The sequence below is a fragment of the Pezoporus flaviventris genome, unplaced genomic scaffold, assembly GCF_033815535.1.
Source record: "Pezoporus flaviventris isolate CSIRO_AGI_PZ_B2104156 unplaced genomic scaffold, CSIRO_AGI_Pfla_v1 ptg000007l, whole genome shotgun sequence".
In the NCBI taxonomy this organism is placed as follows: domain Eukaryota; kingdom Metazoa; phylum Chordata; class Aves; order Psittaciformes; family Psittacidae; genus Pezoporus; species Pezoporus flaviventris.
The window spans coordinates 7128572-7147629 of NW_026892555.1; the positions used below are offsets into that span (position 1 = coordinate 7128572).

At 45.9% G+C, this 19058-nt stretch overlaps 1 protein-coding gene and 1 long non-coding RNA gene across 2 annotated transcripts in view; both read left to right on the top strand.

Moving 5' to 3' along the window:
* LOC133266482 (uncharacterized) overlaps positions 1-8069 on the top strand; it is a 530354-nt gene extending 522285 nt beyond the window's left edge. Inside the window, exon 3 of the long non-coding RNA XR_009742421.1 lies at positions 8056-8069. This is a non-coding gene — a long non-coding RNA (uncharacterized LOC133266482). The remainder of the gene's footprint in view (positions 1-8055) is intronic.
* The window catches only part of ZFAT (zinc finger and AT-hook domain containing), a 529595-nt gene that overhangs the window by 500096 nt on the left and 10441 nt on the right, over positions 1-19058 (top strand). The window lies entirely within an intron of this gene.

The window sequence follows — 19058 nt, forward strand, 5'->3', positions numbered from 1 at the left end:
TTAAGCCCAGGTTTGGAGCAACAGGTTTTGTCTTTGACAGGTTGGAGGAGATGTGCCATCTCAGCACTCTGAGTGTGTGATCTGGCAGAGGAATCCTCTCTACTAAAATGTTCTTTATAATCATTTGTGGGATAAATAAACTGCAAGCATCACACGCAGCCAAATGGAATAGAAGCTACAGTGAAGGGGACTGTAACAAGGGGGCTTTTTCCTTCAAAATGTTGTGTTATTGGGGACCCAGCCTTCTGAGATGAAACTTTTGGCAAAAGAGTTTGATCTGAAGGACTTTCCTTATTCACTCAGAAGCTCCTGCTCTTGCCAACTCAGTAATGTGCTGTTGAGACAGGTAGACAGGGCTGCTTGCCAAAAATAAGCAGGTATTATGCAATAAGCTTAGTTATGTTAATAATTAAAAGGTGGACGTACCATTTATTATCTGCTTTCAAATCCAAGTCAGCAATTATACTGATGATTACAGGTTTGGTTTTTTTTCTCTCATAAAGGGAAATGTGGTGAAGGGCAGAACTCAGAATTTAGTGTTCTGCCTTTGATTCCTCTTTGCAGCTTGGTAATTGATGAAAGATGCTGGCACACGTTGTTAGAAGCTTTTCTGTTGGCTTTGTGCTTTGAACCAGGTCTGACAAGGCACATCAAGAGTCCTTCACAGGGCCCTTGCTCTAGCTAGAGCAAGATCCTTCTTGCAGGACCTGCTTCTGGAGTTCTCATTGAGGGGAATGGAGTAGATCTAGAGAGAAAGTGCCTGTCCCCATTATGCTGCTTTGTATTTATTTGTCCCTGTTCTGTTGTATATAGGAGCTGACCTGCACTTAATGTTCCCTGGTATAAACAGAGGCAATCTTTAAATTAATCCTGAATTTTTCAGACAGGGACTTTAGAGAAAAGCAGCTGGTGGAAATCATTTGGAAGGCTCAGCTGGCTTCATGTGAACTTGCAGCAGGCTCAAAATACACTGACAGGTCCAGCAGTGAAAAAAATCTCTGTGGTTGTTGTCATCTAATGCATTCTTCCCCTGCACTCCGGGTTATTCAGCTTGCCTCTCCTTAGGGGCTTCATTTTCGTGTCCACATTAGGAGCCCAGTGAATGAGAAGGCGAGCATACCGATGCCAGAAGCATTCCCCGTGTCTGATAGTACCAACACCAGCCAGCTCCAGGATGGATCCATTGCTGGCTGAGGCTAAGCCCATCAGTGATGGTGGTAGTCCCTCTGGGATAAAGTATTTAAGTGGGAAGGCTGCACTGGGGCAGGCTCCTGGCAGGACCTGTGGCCCCATGGAGAGTGGAGCCTGTGCTGGAGCAGTCTGTTCCTGAAGTACAGCAGCATGGGGAAGGACTCACATTGGAGCAGTTCATGGAGGACTGTCTCCTAAGGGAGGGACCCATGCTGGAGCAGGGGAAGAGTGTGAGGAGACCTCCCTGAGGAGGAAGGAGAGACAGAAATGCATGGGGTGAACTGACCACAACCCCCATTCCCTGTCCCCCTGTGCTGCTGGAAAGAGGTATAGGAAATGAGGAGTGGAGCTTGGAAGAAGGGAGGGGTGAGGTTAGGGTTTAGTTTTTATTACTCATTGCCCTACTCTGATTTGACTGGCAATAAATTAAAGTGATTTCCCCATGTCAAGTCTGTTTTGCCTGTGACAGTAACTGGTGCATGATCTCTCCCTGTCCTTATCTCAACCCATGAACCTTTCACTATATTTTCTTTCCCCTGTTGAGCTGAGGGCAGTGACAGAGCAGCTTTGGTGGGCACCTGGTGTCCAGCCAGGGTCAAACCACTGCAGCAAGACTCCCCACATTGCCAACGGAGGGAGCAGGCCCCATGGTTGCTCAGTGGATGAATTTAACTTTGAAATTACAAGTATGAGTTGAAAGGGTGGGATGGAGGTGTGTGTCCTAACTCTTGTCTCAGCCATTTGTGGGAGCAACCCAAGAGCTTACCACCTCCGTTCACCTGCTCCATCATCCCTAGGTGACTTGTATTGCCCTCTGTAGGAACGCCACTATCTGCGTAAGGAACCTGTGGGTAATGTCATACATACTAAGCACCTTATTTACATCCCTGCAACCTCAGTGACCATGGCATTGTTCAAATCTGAGGAGTAGATGCATTTACTGTGAGGGAGGTGAGGCATTGGCACAGGTTGCTCAGAGAGGTGTTGAATGCTCCATCCCTGCCAGTGTTCAAGGCTACCAGGTTGGACAGAGCCTTGGGTGACATGGTCTAGTGTGAGGAGTCCCTGCCCATGGCAGGAGGGTTGGAACTGGATGATCTTAAGGTCCTTTCCAACCCAAGCTATTCTATTTTTCTATGTGGCTTCTCTGCCCTAGAGCAAGGCAGTACGTGAAATCTGGGCTTGTATGCCCACATGGACAGGCATAGCTAGAAAACAAACGAAAACCTTGAATTGATAACATGTACCCCTGTCACACTCAAAAACCGATGCTGAATAGGATAGGTGACAATAACAATATGGGTGACAACAGCACAGTGTCTCCAAGGTGCAGGTAGAAGCAGCAGGTAACTGTGGTGTCTGGTGCCAGGCAAACCAGCACTGCTGCTGCCGGGGGGCCCTGCAGCCCTTTGCAGGCACTGGCACAGCTGGTAGTGCTCGCTGTCTGTGGTTTACTGTATCTCATAAAGAGTTCAACATGCGTTTCCCCCTCCTCTCTCCCTCCTCCCCTTTAAACAGATGGCACTGAAGGACTTTGCCTTTTTTTCCCCCAGTCTGTTTTAGGCTCTTGCTGCCTCTTGTCATGTCACAGGCGATGTCCCTGACAGCTGACCGCTGCGCCAGCAAGCTCTTCCCTTGTCCAGGACCCAATCTGTTACAAGGCTGCCTAATAACCCCCTCCTCCTGCTGCAGGCACAAAGCACCCACCCCAAACGGCTGCTCGAGCATCAGGGAAGGAGCACATGGAGACTTGGCAGAGGTCTATGGGAACAGCAGCCAGCTCCATCTTAAACTAATTCTTACCCCTGCCAGGGACAGCTGCCTAACAACTGCTTGGAGGCTGAAACACAGCCCTGAAAAAGAAGTGTGAAGGGGGCTGCAAAGGGCAAAGTAACATTTCTGTTATTGTCCCAGGTTGAATGATTTACCTTTGAAATGCTGAATGCGGTGGGAAAGGCAAGGAGTGGAGTCAGGAGCAGGGGATGGATGTTGCATCTCTGCCTCAAGCTCTGTAAGGGTGGTAAAGATGGATGGCCGCAGGCTCGGTTACCCCTTCTCCAAGTATAAAGCAGAGCTGGCAGCTGTGTGTCTTGTGCACAGTGGTATTTGGAGGGATTACAGTAAAAAAGGCTTGTGGTAAAGAGTTGTCCTGGAGCTTGAACTGGTTCCTTATGTGCCACCTTCTCCTCTTGGTTTGGTCCCAGGTTAATCATCCCGCAGCAAACCAGCCTCAGTGGGTCAGGAGGTGACAGCAGAGGTGATGATAAGTTCTATTCAATGCGCTTCAAAAGTGATACTGAAGCCCTGTCTTTGGGGGTGTGTGATGTCTCTGTATGAGTGTGACAAAAGATATTGGCAGCCAAAGCTGGATGTTGCTGAAAACAGGGGTAAATTGGGGGTTTCTCACTTTGAGGAACAGCAGTCCTGAGGGATTTTGCTCTGGCTTCATGGGGGTGATGGGTGGCTAAAACTGTGGAAACCAGTAAGGGGTGGATGCTCAGTATCTGTGGGAACTTAGAGTCCAAATGAAAGCACTGTGTGCTTTGTTTGTCACCGTGCAGCCTCAAACGCCACCCTAATTTTGTCACGTCAAGTCTGGCATTGCCAGGGATTTATTGTGTTTTTCTTAATTTTGTTTTAATTCTTGACTGTCTGGGACTGTTGGTGTCTTTCATTTCTTTTGCTTGCTCATAAGGAAGACAGCTCCGTCTTCATTTCTTAATTAGCTTGGTATTTCTACAGTCATTTAAAGATGTCTGGCCAATTTGAAGCAAGGTGCAATACCTGTCAAGCCAACTTTACACATCAGGGCTAGATAGCCTGGGGACAGGAGGACGTTGCATGCCATGTGCACTCTCACAAAGCCATGTCTTCTGGGCTTGGGGCAAGTATTGCCTGCAGGAATTTCACCTGTATATGAGGGAATATTGCTGACAGGCAGCTGGGCAGCAAAGGGGTTTTATTCCTCCCCAGGAGCACTGGTGGGGCTGCAGAAACTTCTTCATTCCCTTTGTCTGCTGTGACGATGCTATGGAGCCTGGCCACTAAATGTGGAGCTCACTCCCATTGTTTATGTGAAGCTGGTTTTATCCTGCCTGTGTTGAGAGACTTGAGCTAAAAATCACATTTTGCCCCATCAATGCTATACAGCTCCAGCCCTTCGCAAAGGATGAGTTGAAGAGAGCACCAGTAATACCCTAGGGCCTGTAGTGATAGGTCAAGGAGTAATGGTTTTAAACTCTAAGAGGTTAGATTCACACTAGATATAAGGAAGCAATTCTTCACTGTGAGGGTGGTGAAACACTGGAACAGGTTGGTAGATGCCCTATCCCTGGAAACATTCAAGGCCAGGCTGGACAGGGCTCTGTGCAACCTCATCTACTTGGAGATTGTCCCCGCTCATTGCAAGGGAGTTGGACTAAATGAGCTTTGAAGGTCCCTTCCAACACAAACTATTCTGTGATTCTAATACAAGCCGTGGGGAGGAAGAGGAGCAATATCCCTCTCACGTATTTCAGCTCCTGCTATAGAAAAGGGTTTTATCACAGTGGGAGGTTGGGTTGGTTCAGACCAGCAGAATTTTGAGCAGTGTATAGGTCCTTGCATGCGCCCTACCTCCTTGCACACAGCAACATGACCTGTATAAGGGTAAGCCCTGTCAGCAGGGCACTAAACCTGTTCCCACACCCTTCCTGCTCCCAGCTAATCCAGGCAAATCCTCTTTCCTAGTACCTTCTCCCCTTTCTTCCTCTACCTTGGGGTGAAAAGGTGAGGGCAAAGGAAAGTTACAGAAATGCTTTAACCATTTCGGTATGTGCAAAAGAGCAAAATCAGTCTCCTTAGGTGTAGTCCCTGCTGTCCCTATGGGCTCCGTGTATGTGGCTGTGTGCAGTCTGCCCAGCCTATGTCCTCCTCCCTACTTGGCCCAATACAGCCCAGGACTTCCCCTATCATTCCCAGCATAGCATCATGGCCTGTTGTCGTGGTTTAAACTCAGTCAGCCACACAGTCTCTCTCTCACTCCTCCCCCTTCCTCCCCCCTGCTCCTGGAGGGATGGAGAGGAGAATTGAAAGAATGTAACTCCCATGGGTTGAGATAAGAACGCTCCAGTAACTAAGGTATAACACAAATCACTGCTGCTACCACCAATGAGGGAAATAACAAGGGAAGAGAATACAACCGCTCACCACCCGCCAACCGATACCCAGCCCGACCGAGCAGTGATCTAGCCCTTCTGGGTAACTGCCCCCAGTTTATATACTGGGCATGACGTGCTGTGGTATGGAATACCTCTTTGGTCAGTTTGGGTCAGGTGTCCTGTCTCTGCTTCCTCCAGGCTTCCCCTCCTCCCTGGCAGAGCATGAGACCCACAAAGTCCTTGGTCAGAGTAAACATTACTGAGCAGCCACTAAAAACATCGGTGTTATCAGCGCTGTTCCCAGGCTGAAAGTCAAAAACACAGCACTGCACCAGCTACTAAGAAGGAGAAAAATGACTGCTACTGCTGAACCCAGGACACCTGTAAATGAGGGATGGGATCACAGGCTGAAGCTGTTTCCCAGGCCATGTGTATCTGGAAGTTGGGGGATATTATTTCTCAGGTTGTTCACTCTGGAGAAGGCTCGGGGAGCTTTATTGCTGTCTACAACTACCTGAAAGGAGGTTGCAGTGAGGTGGGGTTGGTCTCTTCTCCCAGGTAACAAGCAATAAGATGCAGGAAATGGCCTCAAGTTGCCCAGGGTAGCTTTAGATTGGATATTAGGAACAACTTCTTCCTTGAAGGGGTTGTCAAACATTGGAACAGGCTGCCCAGGGAAGTGGTTGAGTCACCTGGAGTTATTTAAAAGATGTATAGATGCGGCACTTAGGGACATGGTTTAGTGCTTGACTTGGCCGTGTTAGGTTAATGGTTGGACTCAATGATCTTAAAGGTCTTTTCCAACCTAAATGATTCCATATTGCATGATTCTGTGATTCTTGTGCCCCTACATGACTGTGCAAGCCAGGGTGCAGCTTCGGCACACGTGGATGCTCACAGACGCTACAAGGCGATGCTCTGAGGTGTTTCCAGAGAGTCTGGTTTTGATTCAGGGATGAAAGGTTCACAGCATAGGGTTATATCTGAATGCTGGTCTTGCTTCAGTTTCTTTCTTTAACGCTGTTAATTATAAGAGAGTTTGGGGAAGGGCTTTTTTTAGCTGTTTTCTAAGCAAGGGATGGTTTTAAATCACTCAGCGAGGCAGAATTTCCTTTACAGGCTGTTTTCAGACAGAGTTAGACAAACATATTAAAACAGTCACATGTAACTGGTTGATGCCTTCTTTGCATGTGAGGAAACCTCTCAGCACCTCAGCTAGCTATGAACGAATGTCCAGAACTAAAGCCAAACCACCTCAGTTTCGGGTGTCAGGCAGGAGCTGCCCCTCACTGGATGGCTGCCTGAGAAGTAAGCACTTCTCTCCTTGGCTGCCTTTCTGGCTGACAATAGCTCTGTGAACAGAGATGACTGTATGTATTTGTAAATCTCAAAGTCTTTTTCCTTCTCTATGCCATTTGCTGTCACTGTGAGCCCTGTTGCCGTCTCTCTCCCACACTTCCCTCACTGTTTCTTATACAAATCAGTGATGCACCAAATCTGCCATGCACATAAATCAGAGCAGGGTCAATGAAATTCAGAAGTGAGAAATACAGGAGGCTGTAAAATGAGAACCATTTACATCAGCTGCAAGTTTGGAAACATCTCTGCAGCAGCGATGCCAGTCACAGGGAACTTGATCTTCTAAACAAAGACCTAGGAGTGATCCATCAGTCTGTTGAGGCACAGGATGCCCTGGTTTCCACCATCTTTTCCTAAGGATGTGAGCACCCCAGCAGCAACAACTACTGTGTTCTGTTCAACGTTCCTCTTTTAGAGCATCTTAAAAACAGCGATCCCCTTCAGCTGACGTGACAGCTCCTCCGTAAGAAGTCATAGGTTAGTTCTCCTCTGGGAATGTTTAAGCTGTATTTGTAATGACTTCCCCTTGGATGCAGTCGTTATTTTTCAGCATTCACTTTATGTGTTTTTTTTTTAGGAAAGAGGGATGTAATAAAAGCCATTACAAACTCATCTTACCCGGTTTAAAGCCAAGGGCAACAGTGTATTTTAAAGAGTCTCTTGGTGTATGGTTCCTGGCAAATCCTTGAGAGATTTTAATTAAAGGTGAAATGACCTAATAAAGTCAAAACACAAATAAAAACCCTGTAGCTTCCACTTACAAAGCAAACTGTTTGACACAAATTGGTGGCTCATTTCAAAGAAAACCCAAAACCCCAGGGCTCTGCTGCCTGCAGTCAGTGGGGACTGTTAGCCTTTAACACTGTGCCCATTAAAACTTGCCAGGAGCTTTATTGCTAGAGTAAGTGGTGATATTTGTGTAAGCCCTGTTTTAAAAGTTATCATGAAACTTGTCATTGGAGTGGGAACAGGATCCTGCATTCGCTGCAATACTAGTAAGCACAAAAGCTTGCAACAGAAAGAAGAAGCTTCCCTGTCCCACCAAAACTGGAGGGATGTTTCAGATAGAGAAAGGCTATTGCAATGAATGTGGGATTCCATTCTCAGTGTTTGAAAGGGAGAGGTGATCTTGAACCAGAAAACAGAATTTAGCTTTAGATATTGCTGCTCTGTGGGGTTTGTGCTGCCACGATGCTGTTATGGTCACTTAAGGATAGTGACCCCGAGGCTGAAGATGTGGTTTGTGACCAGCACCAAACAGCCCATGTAGGACTGGTGTTAATCTGTCATTGATGCAGGATTAAAAGTTCTTAGTTTCTAATGTACCACCAACTGGGCCAACATTGGGAATTATTGTTGTGAAAAGTAAGCAGCACAGGCTTTCCCGTCCTGGTTTGATAATCAGAGCCTAAGAACAGTGATCTTCGCTGTTCCACTCTTCGTCATATGTAGAAAAGTAAATCCAGACCAGTGTTTCCAGCATCTGGGCTGCAGTGGCCTGGTATCCTAGGTAGGATGTGGTTGGCAGCACTGCAGAGTGCAAGACCAAAGTAATATCGAATTGATCACCGCTTGCTTTTGTTGAAACTCCTGATTTTACAAAATCGGTGGTTGATAGTATTGATGACTTTTTAGAATTGAAAATTTTAGCACTAAATAAATTACACCATTCCTCTGGTATTTATTCCTGTATGGATGAGTGATAGTATGAATTTCTCTTTGAACCAGAAAGCCTTTAAATATTCAAGGATTGCTGGCTACCTTAGCAGTCTCTCTTTTCATGTTTGAACAATCTAAGTAAGACAAGTGGAAAACGTACCATAGTTTTGGGCATGTCTGCATGTGTTTCTCCAGCTTTCAATTATCAGCATCCACATAACTCAGTATTAACATTTTTAATGTACTTCAGGATGCCCAGTCCAGCAGCTGTATGTGCAGCTCTGATGTATGCAAATCCATTTTGCACGCGGCTCTTGACATATTTTCATATTCAGGATTATGGGAAGACTTTTCTGTGCCCTCTGATGTGTGCTAATCTGTTTCTCCAAAACCATTTTGAAAGACCAGGCAAAAAGACATCTTCCTCACTGAAACGCTGTGTTTTTTTTCTGTACCCAGGGTACCACATAGTGTAAAGCAAAACTCCCACTGATAGGGTTCCAAAGGGCCATGCTCGTATTGCCTGCTCTGGGCAGCTGCTTCTGTCCTCTGGGTATTAAAGATCTGATAGTCTTCTGGATAAAAGGCAATCTGAATCATTCATTTCTTTCTCGACTGCCAACATCTTTGTAGATGCAGGACAAAAGCTGGAATGGGAACATCACCATATTCACGGAGGCAGGGTGACACCTGGGCTGGGAGCAAGAGCACGCAGTGCGTTTGGATCCAAATAGGTCAAGTACTCCTATTAGTGATGTATAAGTGATCAATCAAAGTAGGTGCCTTGTGGCATTGTAATTCTGGCTTGTAGCACAGTATATTAATTATCAAATGTGTTACTTGTATCTGTGATATATTATTAATGTGTTATTGATATTATAAACTTACTGTGGCTGCCAAACTCTCACAAGTGTGAACAATAAATGGAAAACACTAAGTATTATTTTTCCTTGCCATAGCTTGCCCCAGCTGCCGGGTCCAGACTATGCACAGATGCTAAAATACCTCTGAATTTAATTGTGGGCAGTTTGACACCTTTGTAGCACCAGAAAGACTAAACATAAATCCCAGGTAAATGAAGGAGAAAATCCCTGTGGTGTCATTAAACCTTCTCCAGAGTGGATTCAATCTGTCTGATGAATAAATGTTTAATGCAGAGCCGTATCAGTCGGTGTCATCGATTGTAAGAGAAACGCTGTTGGTTTAATGAGGAGCCCATCAGTGTGAACTCCAGTTAACAACCTCACATTGCCAACAGCTGCTTGGTATTGCTTCAGGGCAGGAATCCCAGCAAAGAGAGTCGGAGATGCTCACATGGGGACAGAAATATGTTCCCAAGATTTTAGAGATTATTGACATTGCCATCAATATTGTCATTATCATCTAATCTTTCTCTGCATTTAGGATTATAATGCCACGAGGGTCCCTGCAGTGCGCTAATCACTCTCTTAATATCAGAAATCACAGCTCCTTACAACATATTCTTTGAAGTCTGTTCCATGTGAACTACTGTATTTATAGTCATATGTTTCCCTGCAGTTTTAACCAAGAAATCAGTGAATGTTTTTGAGCTGCATACTCACAGACAGTCTAGAAAAGTGCCTGCTGTCAATGTGATTGAGTTCCGTCCTGTTAGGTTTGCGTGGCAACGTTCTGGTAGCAGGTGGAAGGCCTCTGTGAGAAGCTGATAGAAGCTTCCCCTATGTATGATAGGCCCAGTGCCAGTTAACTCCAAGATGGACTCAGCACTAGCCAAGTGTGGTTTAACCCTGCAGGCAGCCAAACACCACACAGCCTTTCACTCACTTTCCCCCCAGGGAAAGGACACAGGGGAGAGAATTAGAATAAAGGTAAAACTTGTGGGTTGAGTTAAAGACAGTTTAATATGACAGAAAAGGAAGGAAAGCTAATAATGATAAAGGGATATACAGAACCAGTGATACTCAATGCATTTGCTTACCACTTGCTGACCAGTGCCCATCAGTCCCCAAGCAGTGGGCCACCACTGCCCAGCCAACTCCCTCAGTTTCACTGTTCAGCATAGCAGCATATAGTGTGGGATATCCATTTGTCCAGTGTGGATCACTGTACTGGCTGTGTCCCCTCCCAGCTTCTTGTGCCCTTCTGTCCTCCTTGCCAGCAGGGCATGAGAAGCTGAAAAGTCCTTGACTTAGTGTGAGCACTGCTCAGCAACAACTGAAACATCAGTGTGTTACCGACATTAAGCTCCTAAATTCAAAGCACAGCACTGTGCCAGACACTAGGAAGAAAATTAACTCTGTCCCAGCTGAAACCAGCATACCGTGGCCAAGCCAGTCAACAACAGTGGGAGTGCGCAGAGAAAGGGACCCACATTGGAGCAGTCTATTCCTGAAGGATGCGCTCCATGGAAGGGACCCACACTGGAGCAGCCTGTTCCTGAAGGGCTGACCCTGTGGAAGGGCCCCACGCTGGAGCAGGGGAAGAGTGTGAGGAGTCCTTCCTATGAGGAGGAAGGAGCAGCAGAGACTATGTGTGATGCACTGACAGCAACCCCCATTCCCCATCCCCCTATGCCACTGGAGGGGAGGATGTAGAGAAAATCATGAGAGAAGTTAAACCCATGAAGAAGGGAAAGGTGTTTTAGGATTAAGTTTTTATTTCCCATTATCCAGTCTGATTTGATTTGTAATAAATTAAACTAATTTCCCCAAGTCACATCTGTTTTGCTCATGATGGTAATTGCTGAATGATCACTCCCTGTCCTTACCTTGATCCATGAGCCTATCAACCTATTTTCTTTCCCTTGCTGAGTTGAGGAGGGCAGTGGCAGAGCAGCTTTGGTGGGTACCCAGTGTTCAGCCAGGGTCAAAACACCTCCCACCTTTCATTCCAAGTGTTCTATAATCTCATATAATCCTGCATCCTTGCCTGTAATCCCATAAAACTGAAACTAATGCACACACAGGAGTTCGCTTCTACAATACTTAGAGCTTGCGTCTATTTCTACTACTGCTGTTGCCATCCTTTGTCTTTCTATATTTGGATTACCTGAAAGTAGCATTCTTATTGTCTCTGGGGAATTGGCAAGACTTTAAAAGAAACATAGCCCAGTATGAAGGCAGAGCCTAAAAGAAGTGATAATTTTTTTCACGTTTCTCCTAGCAGGAGTGAAAATAGAGCTCTTTACAATTGTAGCTTAGTTAGAACTGCTCAGTGTCTTGATTTCTTGTAATTACCATAAATAGCCATTTTCTAGGAGGTTGTTTTTCAAAATGAAAACTAGAATTTTGCATTTAAAATGTCAGAGATGCTTCTTATTTGAAAATTGCTTGAAACAGAAAATCAAAGTAGAAAATAATTGTATCTACTGATTCAATTTGACAATCTGATCACAAAACCCTCATAAACTGTGCTTGAAAACCCCCTTGCCAACTCTACAATTGCCTTATCATGAACTGTTTAAAAACTGAGCTAGGTGCAAACACACGTAGGTGTCCTGGAAACCCCTTTGATGGCTCTTTTTTCCCAAGGACAGGGTAGCAGAGCTTTGATCCCAACCTGCAAATAACCTAAGGGCACGGGAAGGTCGAGAGATTACAAGGGCACTCTGTTCACTGTGGACTCTGTGCCATCAAGGGTTGTCAACAGGAATCAAACAGCAGTTTTTATGTGTCCAGTTTCTGCTTCATGTTTTTAAGCAACTCTTCAAAGTAGAGCTATTCACAGAGATAAGAGTGAATGAATCTTAGTGAGTGCATTTTAGCTTCGGATTTTCACCATAGTTGTTGTTTCTATTGCCCCAGCTTTAGACTCTCAGTGTTCCAGCCTACATGTAAAGACAACACAAAAAGTCCTATCCTGACCCATTTATGGATATTGACCTACCACAGAAAAGCTCCCATAGTTGCCCAGCAGGTTAAACCTGCGTGTCTGTCCAGCATTGCAGACTACAGGATGAAGAAGGAAAGGAATATTTTTTTAAGAGCTTGTAGGGATATATTTGCTGTTTAAAACAACAATGTGTTTGTGGGGAAGGGGGGTTGGAATATATGAATGAAATTGAAGTACCACCAGAGAAGTAGAGGTGCCATTTCTTGACAATAGACTGTGTGCAAAGAGGTAGAGCAACTCCAAAATCACTTGGCAAGAGAGAGGCTGTGGAAGATGTTACTACCAGCAGCTTAGTTTCCTGCTGCTGGTTTTCAGCACATCCCTGGTAAAACCTGGCAGCCTCCACCGTCTCAGCTGTAATCACTGCTATTCATGGCTTGGATGGACATCGCTCTCGTTCTGGGGCTCCTATTTTGTCCTGAAAATACTTGGTCTGAGAGTTGAGCCAAAGGAATGGACCACAAACAGGTCAGCAGTGGAGCTGCCCGTTAAGTTTGAATTCACCGTCCTTTTCACTGGCCTCTCCCAGTTTATCCCAGGAAGAAGACACCAACGAACCAGTTTGCAAAGGGTGGTTGCTTCACGGTCTGCAGATGTGCCTGAGCACTCCTTTGGTACCGTAATGACCAGGAGGAGTTCAGACTGGCACGTTTTGGTACATTATCAGCAGGACTTTTCAACGAGTCTGACAGGATACCAGGCCTGGCCACAGTAATGAAGAGTTATTGCATAAACTGTGACTTATTTACATTATAGCCCCCGTTGGAAAGAATTTGACCCTGAGTTTATCTCTATAGCCAGTCATCCGTGTGTTTCCCAGTGATAGGTGAATGTCAGAGTTGCATAGCTGCTGTCACCAAGAGAGGGAGCTGGGCCCCCCTGCAGCCTTGTCTTTCACCCCAAGCCTACTTTTGCTTTTCTTGAAGCTGAAGATCAGGTCCTCTATGACGATATGGTAGTAGAGAGCACAGCGTTTATGAAAGAGGTGGCAGTTTGATTGGGATCCTGGAATGAATTTGCAGCATCGGCATTTTTTATTCATAAAATCATAGACTCACAGAATGGTTTGGATTGGAAAGGACCTTAGAGCTCATCCAGGTCCAATCCCCTGCCATAGCCAAGGACACCTTCCACTAGAGCAGGTTGCTCCCAGCCCCTGTGTCCAACCTGGCCTTGAACAGTGCCAGGGATGGGGCAGGCACAGCTTCTGTGGGAACCCTGTGCCAGGGCCTCAGCAACCCCACAGGGAATTTTTCCCTACTGTCTAATCTCAGTCTCCCCTCTGTCAGTTTAAACCCATTTCCCCTTGCCCTGTCACTACATGCCCTTGTAAAAGGTCCCTCTCCAGATTTCATATAGGTCTCCTTTAGGTATTGGAAGACTGTTATAAGGTCTCCCTTGAGTCTTCTCTTCTCCAGGCTGAGCGACCCCAGCTCTCTCAAACTGTCTTCATAGGAGAGGTGCTCCAGCCCTCTGATCATAGGATCATAAATAGTTTGTGTTGGAAGAGACCTTTACAGGTCATATAGTCCAACCCCACTGCAAGAAACAGGGATATCTTCAACTAGATGAGTTTGCTGAGAGCCCCATCCTACCTGGCCTTGAATATTTCCAGGGGTGGAACATCTTCCACCTGTCTGAGCAACCTGTTCCAGTGTTTTGCCACCCTCACAGTAAAGAATTTCTTCTCTATATCTAGTCTGAATGTAACTTCTTTTAGTTTAAAACCCGTACCCCTTGTCCTCTCACTACAGGCCCTAGGGTATTACTGGTACCCTCCCCAAATCATCCTCTGCAAAGCAGGGCTGGAGCTGCATAAGACTGATGGTTTAAAATGTGATTTAGAGCTCAAGTTGCTCAACACAGGCAGGATAAAAACAATATTTGCTCTAGGCCAAACACCCCTTACAGGAGTTGACTCTTGGAATGTGAGGGAGGAGGAAGCAGTGAAGGACAAAACATCTTCATCTCGGTGGAAGGAGGTAGGGATGGCAGCTCGAGGGTACGGGCAGGCTCATGACCCTTTCTGAGCCAGAAAACCCTTTCCTCAAGCCCTGTAAGGGAGTTTTCACTTCCAGACCGCTCAGCAACATGCTTGTTAATGTCTGCCAAGATAAAGATTTATTTTGAGGCAGCAGAATGCAAATTCCCCACCCAACATTCTGTTAATCTTACACACATCTTATATAAAAAGCTGTTTGCTTACCCTGGCTGCACAGACCTGTTACGCATGTGGGCAGGGCAAGCTGTGTTAAGAGTACCAGGGAGAACTCCTGTATACCTGGCCAGCCCGAGCCTGCTCACTGGTAAGACACAAGTAGGTACTGATTTCATTTCAGATGCTGGCACCTAGAACGTCATGCATTTATGCTCCATAAACCACCTCCAGTTTTTCTTTTCTTCACTGTGATGGATGAAACACAGACTAATAGCTGGCTCCAAATCCAAGGAGCATGGAGGAGCTGCTGTCTTCAGATTTGTCTAAAGCTACTTTTCTCATGGCTTAGATGTCCCTGAATGGTTTTATTTGCTTGATGAGTTGGGTTTGCTTGGGGTGAGTATTTTAATAAATCAAAGACTGGTGCACCAGCTGTCTTGCCTGACTTCAATGCTGTGACCCTGTCTCACAGTGGCAGTCAGATTTAGATGATCAGGGGTGGGGTAGAAGAGTTACAGATCATTTTGTCCCTGATTAAATGACTGGTGAGACTTGGGGCAGCTTTTGTGTGGCTGTGGGCACATGGGACAGCAGTACCTGTGGCATCCCTTTGAGCATTTAATGGTGCTCAGAAGAGAGGAACCAGTTGGCTCCAAGGAACAAAGCACAGTTCCATTTTAATTAAGTTATGGATGGAAAAGGGGAAAGTCACGTGGCAGCTGGTGCTTTTCCAACATTGCATGCTGTGGTGGCTTTTTTGTGTCTGAGGATGGAGCTAACCTTTGCCTGCCAGTTTCATGGTGCCAGGAGCACGTGAGAAGTCACACCATGAACAGATTGAAGTCACAGGGGTTGTGCTGGGGCACAGGCATCATCCTCTTGTGTGGCCAGCCCTCATGCAGCCTTCTATGCTTGGTAAGACTGATCTCCTGGAGCTGCAGGAGGTGGAACAGAGGTCTTGCAGGGGCTCCCAGCATCATCTGGTTAAGTGTGATTCACGTTTCTGCCCTATGTTTAACTCTGACGGGTTGCCAGGCTGTCTCATAATTGCACAGTCTGTCTCACGTAGCAGAATCCTCATGCTCAGAGGTCTCTGGCAAGGTGTCAGACCAAGGAAGTGTTTCTGTCTAAATGTCAGCCAGCTCCGGGCAGTGGGAGGCAGCCAGTGATGAGCCAGGGCAGGGCAGACAGAGCCTGTGGTTTGGAGTGAAACAGTCCCCTCCATTGTTCCTCCAAGCACAGACCTGGGGCGGAAATTTATGTGTATCTTTCCAGGGACAGGCTTTTTGCTGGCCCGGGGTGACATCTTCTGAGACTACTCTGGGCCTCTGTGGATGTAGTTAAGCAAGATTTAACCTTCCATCCCCTCCAAGGCCAGGGCTTTCAGACCGAGGGTTGCTCAAGTAGTTACGAGGAGTGCGGATGGAAAGAAAGACACAAAACAGAAGGAAGGATGCTTGAGGCTGTCCTGTTTGTGTTGCCAAAAGGCTTTATAATAACATAGCTGTGAGTGGCTTAGCTGAGAAACTAATTCATCTTTGGAGGTTTTGCAAGGGGAGGGGGATCTAAGCTGTGCTTCTGAAAAATGGGCACTCACAGTTCTGCTGCCAAGACCTTTTAGCACAGCCCTTCTTGAAGTTGAATTCCAGCAAATCTCAATTCCTTGCAGTATACAGTTTCCAGCTGTAAAATACTGTGGGTTGTAGATGGCCACCATCAGTCATGAGAGAGCTACAGCCTTCCCAGCTTCCATAAGGGAAGGTGGGTACGTGGGTTTTGTGTCTAAAGGACTTTGGGACCTCTGGACTATTCAGGCAGTGAATGGAAAGCTGGAAATATCTCTGTATAGGGATGCTGTTCCCTGTTGCCTCTGTGCTGTTCTGCCCAACGCGCTGTGTCTGGATAATGCTGGCAACTTCAAACTAGTGAAGTGTGTTTCACGCTGGGGATTTAATGTGAGTTACTGGCTAGAAGGCAAAAGCTGGATACTGAACTGTCAGCATCCAATGTGAGCTAACAGAGATCTCCTTGAAGTAGTGATGGCAAAGTAGGCATCAAAAAGGAGTCAAACTATACCTTAGTGTAGAGGGATATTTACAGCTTGGGGGGATGAGAGGGAGTGCAGTGATTTCTTTTCTTACTTTTTTTTCATTATTATTTTCTACATCTTTTTCTTCATTTAAAACCTATCTCTTTAAAAAGAAAAATCAAGAAATAAATCATTTTGCTAGTATTGTGTGACTGACCACACAGATCTTGTGCAATCCCCAAATGCTTTTCCCCTGTATCCTATAACACGTCCCTTGTGCCCAGGCAGCAACTACCCTCAGTCCCAAACATGCTCTGGTGTTGAGCATCCGGGTGGGCTTCATGTCTGGACGCAGGGGCTGAGGCTGTCCTGGACCAGCCTTGGGAGGGACCCAGACAGGATGTCCCTTCTTCTGAGCCCTTATTTCAGGTTCCCAACTATGTTTGTGCCATTGTGCTCCTTGGGGCTGGTGCAGACTTTGATGGGCTGATGGCTCCTGGGATGGGCCTGGGAGCCTTTGGGACAGGGTATTATTTAGGCTGCCCCTCCTGCTGTTGTCTTTCTGTGCTCCTTTGTGGGTGTGCAGATCAGCTTTGCTTTTATCACATAACAGAACAAGTGCGGTGAGAATTCACTGCATTTGTAGGTGGATTTGTCAAAAAATATTTCCTGAAGGTGTTAAGGATTGCTTTATGTTAGTCCATTGAACTGATGGGTTTTTATTCTTGCCTGTTAATTGCCAAATTGGCAAGGGACCAGGGACATTCTTCAGATTGGGAGTTTACAACAAAAATAAAGATCTGTTCCTTCTTTCTAAAATGTGAGAAGCCAGTGGGTCGATCCTGGTATATTTTATAATATAAACCATTAAGCTCTGCTTTCCTTTAAGACCATTTAATCACACTGGGCCCACTCTTATCCTCAGGACAGATACTGGAGGAACGTGCTCCATCTTCTGAACCTGCCCCTCTCTGCTCTTGCCTGGGTCACTGTCATTTCACATTTTCTCTGCACTGCATGCCACTGGCAACATAAATTATGTTTATTATTATTAATTATTATGTTTATTATTGTTAACCCTGACATAACTTAGTTATGCTGTAGTGTACAGGAGTGTCGGACACGGGGACAAGGGTATATATAGGAAGTGGGAGGAGGTGGGAAGGTAGCAGGAGAAATCCAGATCACAAATATCACCTTAAGCACACAATCACTTAAGGTAGCTTAATCTGCTGCTTGCCTAGGCTGGAGCCACTGCACACTGTACTTTAACTCTGTTTAACTCCCGGGGGACCATAGCTGGGATGAGAGCTGAGCACGTAGTTTTAATCTCTATACGTGAGGTCCCCAGAAATACTTTCTGGGTGCGAGGCCAAAATAGCCTGTTCAGAGAGGTACCAATGCCAAGGTCACGCAGAGGTGTGTTGATAAGGACCGTGGCTCGTATCACCCTGCTCACGTGTAATGACTTAAATTAACTATTGCAAATAGTACCAGGAGGTAAAACATTGCCGGCAGCTAGAGTTGGCAGCCCTGCCTGGTTTCCCACACCAGCTGCTGCTTTGGCATCATCCCTGCCCTTCCCACTTCCCACTGGCAAATCCTATGGAATCCCTTTTGTGAAGATTTATGTATATATGTGAGCAGAGGGGGACTCAGGGATGGTCTGAGATGCGGTGCGAGATACTGGGGAGAGTGAAAGTACTGATGTCTGGGTTGGATCCAGTGTGTGTTTTACGAAGGGAAAAGAATGGTCCCGATCCAAGTTACAGTGAACTTGATGAAAGCATTTTCCATTCATTTCAGCCTTCCTTTTCCTCAGTCCCTAAACCACATTTATACTTCCCAGAACCTTTCTGTCAGGTTATAGATATATATTCTTTTCTTTTCTATCATGAGTATCCATAGGAAACATGGGCATTCATAGGAAACTGTAAGCAACAAGCACTAAAATAGAGTATCTGGTGTTTATTTCCACACTGGAAAAGGGCCTTGGGAGTTCTGGTTTCTCACCTTCCCATCACGTGCTATAAAAGGCGGGATGATTAGGGGTTTGGAGGCACTGCAGTCTGTTGCATAAACACAGGTTTGTTTGGGGTTTGCTTTGGTTGGTTGGGTTTCTTCCCAATTCTAAATAAGTTTAACCTAAGTTCACTTAAAAAAAGATAACTAATAAAAACAAATGGTGAAATAAGTGTTTGTTTCGGAAGCCAGAACTGTTTCTTTAATGAACAATAACCCATTTTATAGGCTTTTGCAAGAAAGGCTGGACAATCCCCCCTCTCTCCTCTACTTAATAATAGAAGAGCAGGAGCTGTGTTTATAAATACTGACTTAGCCTGGCAGTAGGGGTTCCACCCGCCAGCATCGCAGCTCTTGAAGTATCTGCTCCATAAAGGGAGAATCAGTCTGTGCCTCTTATTTGGCATTGTTTTGGGAGGGTTGGAGGCTGTGGGTTTGTTTAGAGTAACAACAACAACATCTAGTTTAGTAAAACAAATGTGTTTGGGGCTGATCTCCAGCTGGAGCTGACAGGGCCGTGCATGGGGACTGTGCTCTTAAGCTCCCTTTCTACTTCTCCAAGGCACAGTAACAGCATCCCCACCACCTTTTGGGTTGTGATTCCCAAATTAAGCAGTTTGGAAGCTTT